The 16,961-nt window shown below is 46.0% G+C and overlaps 1 long non-coding RNA gene across 1 annotated transcript in view; it reads left to right on the forward strand.

The window, feature by feature from the left end:
- Positions 1-12,094, forward strand: part of LOC142572186 (uncharacterized) — a 222,522-nt gene extending 210,428 nt beyond the window's left edge. The window contains exon 4 of the long non-coding RNA XR_012826011.1: positions 11,714-12,094. This is a non-coding gene — a long non-coding RNA (uncharacterized LOC142572186). The remainder of the gene's footprint in view (positions 1-11,713) is intronic.
- The last annotated feature ends 4,867 nt before the right edge of the window (positions 12,095-16,961 follow it).

The raw sequence follows: 16,961 nt of genomic DNA on the forward strand, positions 1-16,961 counted from the left end.
CTCAGCGCTTTTCTAGTTGTTGCTCTTCCCTGTCTCCTTGGTGAACTATGCTAGACATGGTTTTATATTCCCTTAGAGTAAGAAGCATGTGCTTGACCAATGATATTTTTTTATTTCTATAGCTTAATTACAGCTTTAAAGTTCGATCAACAGCGCAAGGACACCAGAGGTGGCATAAGAGAGAACAGAGCGCTGACTTCCAACAGTTTATTTTCTTTGTAGAAAGCATCGCTAGTATTCACACACCAGCACACCAACCATGTGTAGAACGCCGTGACAGAACCACACAAAATTCAACGTGGTGATGGCCCGAGGTATCAGACCTCCCCGTCAGCGAGCGCGACAGAGGGGGTACTGAGGCACCCACCCTTTTAAACATAAAAATTTTCCCGCTTCAACTATCTCGTCCGCGAGACGGTCCCTGCGGGTGTATAGTTTTTTTTTCTGTTATTTTTTTAAATCCTGGATTTGCATTCACACGTGTAGCAGTGGGCAGAAAGCCAAACCTGTTTTGCACGGTCAGCATTGTTCACGTGCGCTTTCAGCCTTTCATTTACGCATCGGCTCGTCTGTCTGATGTAATATTTACCACAAGACAGGGGGATTCGATATGCCACGTTGTTTGTGCAGTCTATAAGTCTATTTTGGTGTCCGATAAGGCACCCTCGTTTGGGCCTAGATGCTGGGATGGTTGGTCGGACGGTCAAAGGTTGCCTAATTTTTCCGGGGCAGAGAAAACCACTTTGACGTTAACACGCTGGGCGACCATTTTCAGATGGCGCGCTATTCAATTCACGTACGGAAATACTGCATTTTTTTTTTTGTCTGTACCGAGTTTGTTCATGGGGATTTACATTCATCACAGCCAAAAAGCTGCGCAGCAGGCCTTCTGCAGTAGAGACTTGTACAAGAGTTGGAAGCCTGCCGAAGTTAGCAGTTCAGTTTGCTCACGAAAGCTGTCGATCATTTTGTGTTCGTAGGAATTGTTTAAGGAATCTTTAAAACGTGAGCTAACAATGCCACGTTTTACTAGCTTAGAGTGCGCGGAGTTGAATTACAGCCTTTGTAGAAAGTTACTTTTCCAGGCGTTTCAGAATGCCATACTGCCGTTATTCGCTGTATTTCCCAAATTCCTACCACAACTATGCAAGCTACCTACTTTCAAAATTCGCTGAAAATATTAGGGATGTTATATTTAATGTGTGGTTAAAGTTTCATGTTTCTGGATTAAATATCGATGGAAAGAACTACGGAACGCTTGTTTGTTTTTTTGCTTATTTTTATGTGTCATACGAGGTTCGTAGTCCGTTTCTCCGGTGTCCTCGGTGAACTTCACGTGGCACCTTGTTTGTATTTCGTGAAAAAAAGGGCACGTTATGGCTAACTTCTACGCATAGTGCGAAATACGTGGCTCAATTGAGACATTTACAGTGAATTGCGTAAGCAAGTGCGGATTATTGTAACGAGCCGCGCAAAATTTAGCCCACCGCCATGACGTAAGCATGAATGCCGCAAAGATAAAGCTTTACAAAAATTGGTGGTCCCCTAATGCCAAATCTATTTGCTAAGTGAAACACGTGTGAATCCAATACAGCTTTTGCAGCTATATCTTTAGGCAGGTGTTCAGAAGTGTCACGCTGCTGTTATCAGCTGCGGTTCCTAATGTCCCGAGATAACTCTTAATTACACAAGCTCTATGTTCGTTATCAATGGGGGAAACCATTTGTGCAATGGGTCGCGAAATATTTACGTTACTGGCTCAATTATATGAGCCTTCCAAATAATTCTTGAGCTCTCCTTTATATATATATATATATATATATATATATATATATATCATGCGTTATACAACGTTTCTCGGTGTCGTCACTGAACTAAACGATACAGCTTGTTTGTGTTTGGTGAAACTAAGGGTCAGGTGACGGGAGATATGTAGGAAAAGTTCAGAGCCGGTGGGCTTATTGCGGCTTCTGCAATAAATCGCTCATGCAAGCGCTCCGCAGCGTTATCAGTGTTTTACGGGTGGCGCAAAATTTAGCATGCTGTCCTGATATAACTAAAAACGCCACGTGGATTAAATTGGGCAGGGATCTGGGGAATGCTACGGCAAATTAGCGTACGAAATAAAAATGTCTATGACTTAAATACAACCTTCTGCAAAAAAATTCTTAAACATGGGCTCGAAAGTGTTGTGCTAATTTTTTACAGTGTGTTTCCCAGTGTCCTTAGGGAGCTCTACGCTGCACATAATTTTCATTTGGGGGGAATAACGGCATTGTATGGGTTATGTGTACGTAAAATTTATATTGTTTCGGTTGATTACGTTCTGTGCAATAAATTGCATAATAAAGCGCTCCAGAGGATAGATGATTGACATTTACAAGCGACTCAAGATTCTGCAAGAAGCCGTGTCATAACTACTGATGCCATCGAGATCAAACGTGGGAATAATAGGGGAACCACTATGGAAAACTTGCTTATGAAGTTAAATGCCTCTGGGTCAGATACACCTCGCAAAATAATTCTGAGAAAGTGTTTCGAATTGTCACGCTGCTGGTCTTGGCTACGTTCCTCACTGCCCGATAAAAAGTTGCGTTGCGTAATAATGGTATTTCATAGAAATGTGGGGCCTCTTTGTTGCAATGCACTATATATGTATGCTTTAATCTGCGCTGTGATGTGAATGTACAAACAACCAAAAATTGAAGCATAAATGTTTTTTCACATAGTCATTGTATAATGTACAAATTATCTTGTTTATTTGTATTTTTCTACATCGTACTTGCTCGTTCTTGTTATGTTTGCTTTTTTTGTGCATTGAATCAGCATGTAAGCCGAACGCGCTTAGGAGCAAGAGTCCCTGTCAGGCCATATGGCCTTTAGCTCGTGTTTTCTCTTTCAACTTCAAACTTCAATGCGTCCCATAATTTTTGCGTTACTGGCGTAATTAGGAGCGTTAGGAAAAAATAATGAATCCTCGATTTTTTAATTGTTTTTATTTCGTTGAGTGATACGTTCTCCCGGTGTGCTTGACGAACTAACTGAGGCACTTTGTTTCTGTTTGGTGAGAGTGGGCCAGTCAATGGGTAATGAGTCAAGGTTCAAAGTGGGTGTGGCCATTGCGGCTTTTGCGATAAATTCTACAAGTGCTGTGGAGCGTTGTAAGTGTACACTACGAGTGGTGCAAAATTTAGCACGTTTTAACACCGTTTTGACTTTCTTTAGCCTGTTTCCTTGGCAGAATGACTAATTCCACCGATGCTAAATATATCTAAAGGGGGGGGGGGCGGAAGACTAAGGCAGATATTTGTGCGAATGTAAATGCGTGCGAAAAAGAATACTGCATTTGCTAAAAATTTAATGAAGTGTTCGAAATTGCCGTACTGGCATTATCAGCTATGCTTCCCAGTAACCCGAGATAACTACTTTGCACCGAATTTATGCTTACTGGAAGTGGGGGCCATATTCCGTGCAATGTGTGACGAAACTGACTTTCATGGTCAAATTAGGAGCGTTGCATATAATTACTGAACTCTCCTTTCCCTCGCTCATTTTATCGTTATACGAGGTTCGTGATAGGTGTCCTCGGTGATCTGCAACATGCGCATTGTTTATATTTGTTTAACATTAGAGACATGATATAGGCAATATGCAAACAAAGTCCCAAGCGTGCGGAAATGCTACAGGCCTTAGTAGAAAATTACTTTTTCAGATTATACGGAGTGTTATAACTGCGTTTTAGGAAAAAACGCAAAATTTAACATGCGGCTCTGGCGGAACTGTAAACTCCAATTAGATCACATCTGGTGAAAATGGAAGTGGGGGGGGGGGGGATGTTATGGCCAGTATACTTGCAAAGCATGTATGTGTGCATAAATTACGGCACTCGTAAAATTTATTTAGCAAGTGCTGAAATGCGTAATATTCTGGAAGGTTCCAGCAAGAACCAGTCTTACAGAGGCAGCGTTTATAATTGCGTGATTTAATTTAATTAGCGGCAACTGAAATTTGGTCGCTACTGCACGAATGAAACGGCTTCGCTGGAAATTGGGTGGCGATTCTGCGAGGTCACACGAGTCTGCAGTTTTTTAGCATTCGGGAGAGACAAGCGTGCAGGCGTCCTCTCCAGGCTTCTGTACGGACAGTCATGTCGGAGGCGCTTCTCGAAGGGTAATTGAGAGGCTCGCGAAGCCTTGTCGCTTGACTTCCGGATTACTATAGGATCGCCAATCTACGTAACGCAACTGGCCATGAGGAGCGAGAATCATAAAAGCTCGCCCAGTGCCCTCCCTCTAATCCTCTTGCGCATGACCGCGAATTAATGGAAGGATCACAGAGGGATTTGCGAACGAGCATTTCTAGTTAGCCGACGGGACCCGTGCTTTCGCTGCAGTGCGCGAAGTTTGGTCAGGCTGAGCGATATCAGTTGGGCCTAAGGGCAGGCGATAACTCTTTATTTATTTTACAGATGCTGCTGTCTTGTTCGAGACAGAGCAGGAGCATGTGCAGAACGGAAAATACAATGTTACAGAACTGAAAAAGAAAATTATGCGATTTTACGTGTCAAAACCACTTTCTGTTCATGAGGCACGCCGTAGTGGAGAACTCCGGAAATTTTGACCACCTGGGGTTCATTAACGTGCACCTACATCTAAGTACACGGGTGTTTCCGCATTCCGCCCCCCATCGAAACGGGACCGCCATGGCCGGGATTCGATCCCGCGACCTCGTGCTCAGCAGCCCAACACCATAGCCACTGAGCAACCACGGCGGGTCAGAACTGAAAAAGTATATCGACAAAATAGCAACAACAACGCTTATGCAGGAGTAGGGCCATGCCGGACAAAGATATCAAAGTACAGGTAATGAAGTGCCTAGTACGAGGTTTATAACTGCTAGAAAAGAAAATGCAACAGCAATGCAGGAACATAGCTCACACACGGCTATAGCTAGGTAGCTCTTCAAGAAATGCTCCGTTTAATCATTTGCGCACATGGATTGAGGGAAGCGACGCAGCGACCACACCGCGCATCGCTACATATACGCCGAAACGTGTGCGCAGTCGGGCTCCTCCCTCGCGCGTTCCGCGGCACACGCTGCGCCATAAAGCGGCGCCGCCGCGAAGTGCGCGCGCGGTGCTTCAATGCTTCTGCGCCTCGATGCACAGGACAGCGTTTTCTCGAAGGAAGTAAGTGGAACGCCAACGCATTTCGCCGGACACCTTGAAAATTAATACGTCGAAACTGGTGCAGTCCAGAGTATTCGTTCCGAGTGGATGCGCCTTGCGAACTCGCCGGCTATAATCCGTAGCTTTAAACATGTGCAGTAATGTAATTAATTTATACGTTAATTAGCGTAATTTTGTTAATTATTCAATTTAGCGTTTTTGATTTCTCGTAGGAGTAATGGCCGCATCATCGAGTAAGTTAGATCAAAGGTTAGAATTGTGCAATCTGCCATAGGCAATTAAAAAAAATTTGGACCTTCTAAAACAGACACCCGGCATATATATATATATATATATATATATATATATATATATATATATATATATATATATATATATATATGTGTGTGTGTGTGTGTGTGTGTGTCTGTGTGTATGAAAATATTAGTTTGTTCCGTCTGGCTGGCATATGAAAAGCCCGCACACGCACAAAAGCAAGGAGAACGGTCGCCGCAAGACGGCGGCAACTGTTTCGCGAGGGGAGCAAGCCGAGCGAAACCGAACTGGCTGCTCCCCCTTTCCCTTCTCGTTCTCTATGGCAGCCGCTAACGAGAGAGTAATGATGTTAAGGCCCAAGGCACTGTGCGCTGCAGGCGCGTGGCGTCGCGGCTTCGGAAAGAACAGGCGTCCGTAGAGTCCGCGTATATACACACTGCTAAACTAATGGTCGCGCGCTGTATACCAATTAAGGATCGCGTCTGGAACCGCTTTTGAGTCTCGGCTTTTTGGCTTTTGGCCCCCGTGGAAGCTGCAGTACACTGGCAGGAATGGCGAAATACTCTCGGGTGCGGAGCGTGGTTCTATGAACGTTCCCCATATGAACGTCCCGGGAAGACAAATGTGCAGGGAACGCCAGTTATCGCTTGTGAACGCTGTAGAGCGAGACAGGCTCTTAAAATTGCGAATAATCTTATCGAATGGCCCATGGCACAAGTGTGCTTGTCTGGAGTTAATGGAAACAACTTTAAAGTTTAAACTGTGTGTGTGTGTGGGGGGGGGGGTGGCGAGGTTGGCTGGCTGGCTGGCTGGCTGGCTATTTGTTATGGAGATATGTGCTACTTTTTCTTTTCACGCATGACACCTTCGCAGTGTTTCGCCGCAGTTCTTGCTATACAACGTTGCCTGGCCCTCCGCTTTGCGCGTTAGGGAATTTTAAATCTATCGACCCAAAGTTACGGGAAGCTATCGGCCGTGCGTATACAAAATTAAGGAAATGTAGTAAAGTATACAGTGAATAGCCAAGCGGAGTTTGTGTCTGCATACGTCAGCTAGCCTGGCTCAGTCCGTTAACGCATAATTCCTTTTCTGTAAGCAACCGTCCCCTACATGTTACCGCTGGGGCTTCATTTTCTGAGTCAACGATGACTGCGCACAGCTGGCAATAAGCATTCGCTGTATATATGCCCGCAAATAGCGCAACATTCTGTTCAAAAGTATTGGCGCAGTAGATCGTTTGTGTTACGCGGCATTCTTATGTGCTATACCAGAGCTTTCCGAAGCAACGAAAAAACTCTGGTGTCTTGCGCGCCAGAACCAAGACATGATTATGAGGCAGCGCCGTAGTGGGGAACTCTGGATTAATTTTGACCACGTGTTGCCTTGATGATACTTGAAAAATAATTGCAATATTGTCAAATACGCCCGAGCAGAGCGGGAGCGGCAAGGATGTATATAGTATATATTGAACGGGTCTCATCTCTTATATACTAGCCTCATTCAGCAGCGACGCAGGAATGCCCTCCTCTCGCCACTTTGTCGCTGCAGAGCACTTGCCTTCCTATAGACTTGCTCCAGGCCATGACATCACACACATAGCTGCCTACCGTTGCCTACCGCGAACTTGTTGGTTCTGGCAGGCGCACGACTCTATTGGTCCTGGCTGATTTATTGTCGTATATACAGGAAGGTACAGATAATTGCGGCCACGAATTGAAGTGGCTTGACGAAAAAAAAAGTCTTTTTTATTATGCCGATGCACCTGTCCTCTAGTGACGTCATAGGTTTTTTTGTTTTGTTTACAAGCATGAAACTTGGCTGCACGCTCGGATAGGCGCAATAGTGCCCGCAATAGTGTCTTGGATGCCTCTGAATTATACACACAAGCTTTTTAAAAATTTCCCGTTTATTCAGTGTTGTATTCTTGTAATATAGAAAAGAAAGACAGCTCTACCGTCTCCAAATGTTCAACCGTCTGCACCGCTCAATTTTCCTTGTCGTCTATGATCCGACATCGCGCATTCAACGCGCATTGAAACTGATTGCGCAGCGACTGCAATGTCTACTTCGAAGTGATCTCGTATAGTGCGCAACCAACGCTGAACCTTCAGTCTTTGGATCTTTTAGAATAGCTTGTAGTCGATGATATAAGCGATAGAGATGCCCGAGCAAACGTCGTCATAAGCCATGACGTTATGGACGAAGCGCATGCGCTCCTCCCAACGTGCCATTGACCATGGACGGAGCTTCGCTGGACTCGTCGCACTATAGAGCAAACGTTGTATGGGCGTGTGTGTGTGTTTTCGTTCAGTATATATGTCGTGCTATTTTCGCGGTCTTCCGGATACCGGACGCCGTCAGCATGTTTTAGTTGTACGTTCAAGCTCCTGTCCCTCCTGTCCAGCGCTATGTTACAAGTTAACCTTCTTGTCGCTTGCTTCTATACCCGCCGTGGTTGCTCAGTGGCTATGGTATTGGGCTGCTGAGCACGAGGTCGCGGGATCGAATCCTGGCCGCGGCGGCCGCATGTCGATGGGGGCGAAATGCGAAAACACCCGTGTACTTAGATTTAGGTGCACGTTAAAGAACCCCAGGTGATCGAAATGTCCGGAGTTCCCCCACTACGGCGTGTACCATAATCAGAAAGTGGTTTTGGCACGTAAAACCCCATAATTTGATTTTAATCGCTTGCTTCTCTCGGCCCAGCTTACACCGCTGCATAAACCATCCTTTCGAATAAATTCAGCTGGGAGTTTCAGAAATATAGGTTTAGTGGCACTGCGCATGTGTAAAAACCAGTTTGCACTCGGGTTCCTTTAGGTGCAGGGCCTTTATAGCGATTGCTAACTTAGTCGACTGTTTCCGAAATTCCCAAATGCCCGCCTTTTCCAGTCATTTACATTTGCCGCGAGAATGTGACGCAAACATCGCATATGCAACAAGTATGCCAAATGGCTGGCTCGCTCTTCAAAAACGACCTGCTTAACATAGCTAAGGAGGAACAGAGGGGTAAAAAAGAGAAACTCCCGTGCGGCGACAAGGACATGTTCTTGCACGTGCACGCAGAAGGACAGCCGTGTCAACAGCGCCTCCGGCCGCTTACGTAAGCAGCTGATACGCCCGCGGATGCTTCGCTCTCCTAAGCCACATAGGAGAGCGTGTGGGGAGCGGCCGATGTTCAGGCTCAAAGGCTTGGGCTCATGCATCACGCTGTCCGCCACGTGACCCCGCCTTGTTTTCCGAACGTGGATGTTTTGTTTCCGCACGTGGTCACGTTGCCACTTCCCGCTCGCTCTCGATCAGCGCACTAAAAGCGGCACGAAACAAACCCAGCGGCGCAAGAGTCCCGTCTGAGTTGTTTGGATTAATTTAGGAGGCCAGGAAATAAAATGATGATAAATAAATAAAAATCGAAGGACACCTATGCGCTTCTTGTGAGTTGTGAATGCGAAAGGATTAATGTCCAATTGAACGCCGGCCAGCGGTCCTTTGAATTATTAAGTTGTCGCGGGCAAGCGAGCGCGTTGAGACGCTTGGCCGTTGTCTTGGCGCTATTTGATTTATTTAGAACGCAGGCTAGATCTTGCGCGGACAAGGAACGCACGGGTAACACAGGCTTCCGAGAGTGAGGGTGAGGTGGCGTAAAGTTCTACGCTCTAAGAATCTTAAAATTTACACCCTTTGAGTCGTATCTTGCCACACAGCAATAAACGTCATCTGTCTTGTCCGCATTTCCTTCTAAAGCTGCGAGCCCGGTACTTCCCAGTAACGAAAACTCTAAAAAAAAAAAATTTACAGCCTTTGGAGTGTATATTTGCCACGCAACGACAATCGTCATCTGCCTTGCTTGCGTGTCCTTTCTTGAAAACGCCACGCTCGCTACTTTCGGCAATGCTATAGTCATGCTGATAACGCGCAACATGCCGTTCGCGACTTGGTACCGGGCTCGCAGCGTTAAAAAAAGGAAATGCGGACAAGACAGATGACGTTTATTGTTGCGTGGCAAGACACGACGCAAAAGGTGTAAACTTAGAGTGTGTACACTCTTGAAACGGTTGCGCCCTTTGGGGAGTATATTTTTCCCACAACGATAATCGTCATCAGCCTCGAGGATACCTTGCGTTTCCTTTCTTGAAAACGCTGCGCTCGCTACTTTCCTGCCGATAATGCTTTGTCACGCTGATAACGCGCATGCCGTTCGTGACTTGGAAGTGCCGGACTCGCAGCGTCAAGGAAAGGAAATAAGGGCAAGACTGACGACGGTTATTGTTGGTGGACAAGATAGGCCCCACACTCTAAGAACAGTTTACACCCTTTGGCTTGCCCCTTCTGCCACACAAAAATAATCGTCATCTGCCTTGATGCGTTTCCTTTCTTTATCGCTGCAAGCCCGGAACTTTCCAGTGACGAACGGCACGCGCGTTATCAGAAGGGGCACTCCAAAGGGTGTAAACTGTTCTATGCTGATAACGCGCGTGCCATTCGTTACTGGAAAGTTTCGGGCTCGCAGCGATAAAGAAAGGAAACGCATCAAGGCAGATGACGATTATTTTTGTGTGGCAGAAGGGGCAAGCCAAAGGGTGTAAACTGTTCTTAGAGTGCAGAGGGTGACAACTTTTTTTTTTTTTTCTTCCTTTCCAAAAATCACTTCACACACACACAACTTTTTAAATGCCATCTTCGACTGGTCGTTTCTGAGCGCTCTGGAGCGCTCTCGCGAGCGGCGTTGTCTTCGGCTGGTTGAAAGAGGGTGCGTGCCCTGCGTTCGGCTGGTTCTTCTCGATTGCTCTCCTCCACCTTCGAACGCTCTGAGGCGCTCCGAGCCATGCCGTCGGAGCAGTCGTCGAAATTGAAACGTCATTGCAGAGCCGCGTCGCTGCTGTTCGCGACGGCCCACCGTAACTTAGGACACCTAGGCCACTGCGACGAACGCTCGTCCCGCCGGCGTGTCCGCCGGTTTTCCCGGCAGCGCCGGGAGCTTTGGATAAGCGAAACATCGGACATTGGTAGTAGTCACGTGGTTTAGCATCTGCCATTGCCTCCTGCGAGAGCGAGTCGCACGTTCGGCTTGCGCGCTTGTCCTCTACCTCTGAGCTCGGGGAACGCCGGATCTGCCCGACTCTGCTTCGGGGGATGGAAGCGACCAGTCGAAGATACCATAAGAGTGTATTGGGTGGCGTCGGGGCGATGCCCTATCCCCTCACACAATACCTGGCCGCGCAAGTGCAACAGCAGACGTTCACTTTCAACCACTGTGCGCCATCGAATCCCGCTCCTGGTGTGGCGTCGAAGCCAGTGGGAATTTATCGCTTGTCCAGACTACAGGTGCCGGCTCTTCCGCTGAATGGGCTATATGACGCTTTCGCATCAAAAACTAGGTGGAAAAGTAACGTGCTTTCGCCAATGTCGGCCCAGCACGCGATCATGTTGCGGTATAGCTTTTAATGCTTCCCATCGCCATGATGAGCACGCACTCTTACGAAAAGGCAGCTGTTGTGCGACAGAATTTCGACGGCGCTGAAACGTCAAGACGCCCGTGTATACCGTGCGTTGAGTGCACGTTAAAGATAAAAAAAAAAAAACACCCTTTGGGGGCTTATCTTGTCCCACGACAATAATGGTGGTCTGTCTTGCCTGCGTTTCCTTTCTTTAACGCTGCGAGCCCGCTACTTCCAAAGCACGAACGGCATGCGCATTATCAGCGCGACGGAGCATTCTCGACAGGAAAGTAGCGGGCGCAGCGTTTTCAAGAAAGGTAACGCAAGCAAGGCGGACGACGATTATCGTTGTGGGACAAATATACACCCCAAAGGGTGCTACCGTTTTAAGGGTGCGGTCCGAATTAATGCGGAGTCCACCACTATAAGGCTTGCCTCATAATCAGATCGTGGTTGTCGCACGTAAAAAAAAACCGCAGAATTCAATTTCTATACGGCCGGTCGTCAGTGCTGAACGATAGGAAAGTACTATAGCAATGTGCGAAAGGAATTGTTACATTTTACCGGTCCAGGAAACTTTTCGTTCGTTAGAACGCTCTCCGTGGTCAGCTGCACTCTGTGCAATAAACGCTGGTGGCCCGCAAGCTTTTGTCTGCGGCTTCATAAACGAACCGCGCTTGATCAGAGGGCGCTGTATGATTTTTTCTTTTTTTTTCGTCGGCGGTGCGCGGTTTCACTGAGGGGCCTTCTATGAACGCGCCCGTCTTTTCCCTTTTTTTTTAATTCATTCGGCGCGCTTCAAAATTAACATTCCTGGCGTATTTTGCTGCAGGATGTACGCGAGAGCAGCGGCAATTTCGACGTCCACGTCGGGTGAACAGCCCTGCAGGCGTGGGCCTAACGGCGAGCTAATAAACACGTGAGGAGGCGTTGCTGCGGCGAGGACTCGCGAGTTTGTAGACGAGAGGCAACGCACCAAAAGGCGTGAAAAAAAAATAAGGCAAAAAAAAAGTAGGATGGTGGGAGGAATACTGGCAAACTCTGGGCGCTCCTGGAATCTCAAGTGGCTTGCTTATTTTGTTCTCACGGTGGTGGCCGCCGTAAAGGTTTGACGATCTGGTACTCCGATTACGCGTCGGCGAGCGCTCTCGGACAACACAAAAAGTCAACGCACCCAACCCTGCTCTTCTTTTTTTTTTCTTCAGTTTTTTTTCCCTGGATGTTAAAGTTTTGGTTGTACGTGTAGTGTTCCAGTGTTGTTGTTTGCGGTTCCGAGACCCGCGGCGTAGAAGTGCGGGCAGTATACACAATACGGGGGCGAACGGGAAATTTCCTTCCTCGTATACGCACTGCCCCACCAGACACGCACGTAAATGCACGTCATGCACGGCCTCGTGCGCGAGTTGCGCGCCCGTTTATTAAAGAAAAGTTTCCCTCGCGGTGGGATCAGAGACGGCGCCTGATTATGACTCCGAATTCCGTAAGATTTTTGTGTACTCTACTAGCCTATTTAGCGAGCACATACACTTGCGTGAGGTGCCATTTATTACGGACCATTAATGGTTTCTTTATGCATTTTTTAAAGCATTACATATTGTGCATAAATTTTGATACGTATAGAGAGAAGTTTCGCTGTTGCTTGAAAAAATAGCCCAAATGTGCAACTTCCGGGGACGAGGAGAAGCTTTGAATGCATCGCCAGCGCGTGCCGGCCCAAAGAAGTTCACAATTACGGTGGTTTTGACAGAGCTAGCGCCTTGCTGCTGACGCGAGCGTCGTGTGATGCGAAAGTATACGTAAACGTTTTAGCTGAAATGTGCCATTTTGTGATGTTTACCGCGTCATAAAGAAGGGTCCTATATGGAGGCTCAGAGTAGAAAACAGGGCAAGTCAGTGCGCCATGAATAATAAAAAAAGATGGTTTCGTTTACTATTTTGTGATCTTTCGTCCGTCTTGTGCTGTTCTTCCTTCTATCTTATTTTAATGTAAGCTCGGTAAATCAGTTGAATTTCGAAGTTCTCCATTATCGGCTCTTATATAAGTAATCTTGGTTCTAGACACAAACTCACGCACGCAGGCGCAAGCGCGCACGCTCTTAAAACAGTTGCACCTTTTGTGGTGTGTCCCACAACGATGATCGTTACCTGCCTTGCTTGCGTTTCCTTTCTTGAAAACTCGGCGCTTGCTACTTTCCAGTCGAGAATGCTGTGTCGCGGCAATTACGCGCAAGCCGTTCGTGGTTTGGAAGTACCGGGTTCGCAGTGTTAGAGAGAGGAGATACGGGCAAGAGAGATGACGATTATTGTTGTGGGACGAGATAAGCTCCAATGGGTTCAATTTTTTTTGAAGAGTACACAGGCAAACAAGGGACATGTAATCAAGGTCCGTATTCACAAAAAAAAGAAACGTTTGGATCGTAAGAGAAAATTCCAACCAGTCCTGATGCAATATTATTAGCGAAGGCCGGCGGGGCAATGGCAAAGAGCACTGACGAAAGAAACGTTTTGTGAATTCAGCTCCAGGACTGCTCCCGTACTGTTTTAGGTGTCCTTTCATAGTCCGTATTTTTACGCGCTGCACTGTCAATACTCGCGATAGGAAGCAACGGTAGCCCAAACCGAGGTTTTATCTCTCCTTGCCGCTTTATTTCGTTGTCATTCTCATCAAAACACTGCTGGCGAGCATATATCATTATACCAGCAGGTGTTTCTTTTTTGTTTAGGCTATACAGCTATCTTTTATTAGCCTGTGGAAGATAGCGCAACTTTATTTCTTGATCTGGATGGCTCCGAGAGGCGGGCATTGCTTGCACTTTAAATCGAAACGCATAATTGACTAATTAACAAACGTTCCTAAATTAATGTTTCGCTAATTACTTTGGCACATACTGCAATTCACAAATTGTAGCCTGTGAGTTTGCATGCCATAACCTATGCCCTTAAACTCTTGTGACCAGAACGAGGTTACTTCGGTGCATATCGGGGAAAAGAAGGGAAAGAAGGAAGAAAAGAAAAATAGAGGAAGGAAAGAGGGACAAGAGGCAGAAAATAACTCTTACTGCGCAAGACTCTTCAGCTACCGATGTAGTTCATTTCGGAATTACGCAGAGCTTTAGAGTTCTTATCGTTTATTATTATGCTAGTATTATTTTCCTGTATTTAAGTCTGGCAGTAAAATCGATATCTTGAATCATCGCCCTATCTCTAGTTGCGCCGCGTCTAAGCTTTTTGAGCTTGCTTTTCACAACATATTGTCTTTTACTGTGAGGAACTCAGTGATTGCAAATCAGTATGGCTTTCTTCCCGGCCACTCTACTATCCCAAATCTCGCAAGTTTCGTGACGCAGATCTCGGCGCCGATGCTTCAAAGGGGACAAGTGGACACCATTTATTGTGACCTCAGCAAAGCTTTTGATGTAGTTAGCTAGTCACTGCTTCTGATCAAGCTTACACACTTTGGTGTTGACTCGTCAATTGTCAATCTCTTGCGCAGTTATCTTTTTTATACAGCATGCTATGTTAACATCAATAGCCAAACGCGTTCTTTTTGCATGGCAATTATAGCGGCGTCCCTCAAGAATCAGTATTAGGATCACTCCTTTTACCAATTTTTACTAATGGCGTTCTTTCCGCTATTCGGAATTCTTCATTCCTTCTATATATACCGATGACATAACGATTTCAAAGGAAATTGATACTGTTGATGACTGTCGCATCCTGCAGTCTGACGGTTTTCTTTTTTCTAAATAGTGCAAATAAACTCACCTTGAATGACGCTAAGACCAAAAGTCATGACTTTCACAAGAAAAACAGCAAGCATTTCTTTTTCTTATTCTGTAGATTCTGTACTATTGTGTAAGGTCTGTGAGGTCAATGATCTCGGTGTACATTTTGATACAACCTTACACTTTTCTGCTCACTCTAAACGCGTTGCAATGAGCGATATGCGCTCTCTTCACTTTGTTTGCAGACTATATCGAGATAACTCAGTTCTCCTACACAGTTCCTCAAGTCCCATGCACAGCAGTCTGTCTTCCTCAACTCGAATACGCGTCGGTCGTCTGAAATGGCTTTCCTAGAGCCAACAGTGGGATTATAGATCGGGTCCAGAAATGGTTTCTAAGCAAATATTATCACCGCTTTGCTAACACGGACACTGCGCCTTATTCTAGCACTGTTGGATTATTGCCATTGTCCTTACTTCGCTGCCGACGTAATCGCGCTGACCTTCTGTATTTTTTTCAAGCTCCTTCACAGTATCCTGACCTGTCCCAAACTCCCCACATCATGCTTCGTATTCCATGAAAGATCGCCAGAGAACATAGACCTTTCCGTGTTCCTGCCGGTCGTCACCAACACTCAACCGTCCACAGAACACTGACTATTTATAACGCTTATTTTCGTGATCTCGGTATTTTACAGCGAAGCCGTGCATGGCTTGGGTTCCGCGCATTTTTGTTCTCCGTGAAAAAAAGAAACTATCATCATCAATGTTTCATACCCCCGTAAGCATTCATGCTACCGTAAGCCAGCAAAAAATGCAATGGCTCATAGCCCCTAGTTGCCATTTTGAGCTGACAAGCGCAGAGCACACAATGCGCAAAAACGATCGTGTCTGCAAAGTTTTACATCTCTGCGTGCCGTGGAAAGATCTGACATTTCAAACCGAACGCCGCTTTCCCTTCTCTTCGCGGTCGCCGCGCTCTAAGCCGGAGGATGACGTATACACGTGCTAGTGCGCCTACGTACACGTGTTCGTGCTGTGACGTCGCTGGTGGTGACACGTGACTTCGAGAATTATTCAAGGTAACATCTCTTATTTGTGTAATATTTTGCTAGAATAGACGCATTAAAGCTTAGAGAAATAATCGAACAAACAAACCGAATTTCTGCGTGTTTTTTGTTTTACATTGCGCCACAGAAAGAGAGATGTATACTTCCGTTTCGTCTGCTTTTTTTTTCACGTCGTGCAGTCGCGCGCGCAGACTGAAATTATCTAATTTTCTGCCGTGTTCCAGCGCACGATCGTGCTCTATAATCCGCTTGTGTCTGTCTCAGTGTTAGTGTAGCATTGACTTATACCACTAGTTTCTCTAGTGGTATAAGTCAATGTATGAAAGAGAAACGCCAATGTATGAAACCCTCTAACCCTACAGCTAGAATAGAACTGGCAGAACTTTCGAAGTTAATCAACAAGCGTAAGACAGCTGACATAAGGAAGTATAATATGGATAGAATTGAACATGCTCTCAGGAATGGAAGACGCCTAAAAGCAGGGAAGAAGAAACTAGGAATTGGCAAGAATCAGATGTATGCGTTAAGAGACAAAGCCGGCAATATCATTACTAATATGGATGAGATAGTTCAAGTGGCTGAGTATTTCTATAGATATCTATACAGTACCAGTGGCACCCACGACGATAATGGAAGAGAGAACAGTCTAGAGGAATTCTATATCCCACAAGTAACGCCGGAAGAAGTAAAGAAAGCCTTGGGAACTATGCAAAGGGGGAAGGCAGCTGGGGAGGATCAGGTAACAGCAGATTTGTTGAAGGATGGTGGGCAGGTTGTTCTAGAGAAACTGGCCACCCTGTATACTCAATGCCTCATGACGTCGAGCGTACCGGAATCTTGGAAGAACGCTAACATAATCCTAATTCATAAAAAAGGGGACGCCAAAGACTTGAAAAATTATAGACCGATCAGCTTACTGTCAGTTGCCTACAAACTATTTACTAAGGTAATCTCAAATAGGATCAGGAGCACCTTAGACTTCTGTCAAGCAAAGGACCAGGCAGAATTCCGTAAAAGCTACTCAACAATAGACCATATTCACTATTAATCAGGTGATAGAGAAATGTGCGAAATATAACCAACCCTTATATATAGCTTTCATTGATTACGAGAAAGCGTTTGATTCGGTCGAAACCTCAGCAGTCATGGAGGCATTACGGAATCAGGGTGTAGACGAGCCGTATGTAAAAGTACTGAAAGATATCTATAGCGGCTCCACAGCCACCGTAGTCCTCCATAAAGAAAGCAACAAAATCCCCATAAAGAAAGGCGTCAGGCAGGGAGAT

This window comes from Dermacentor variabilis, chromosome 2, assembly GCF_050947875.1.
Source record: "Dermacentor variabilis isolate Ectoservices chromosome 2, ASM5094787v1, whole genome shotgun sequence".
NCBI classification, from domain to species: Eukaryota; Metazoa; Arthropoda; class Arachnida; order Ixodida; family Ixodidae; genus Dermacentor; species Dermacentor variabilis.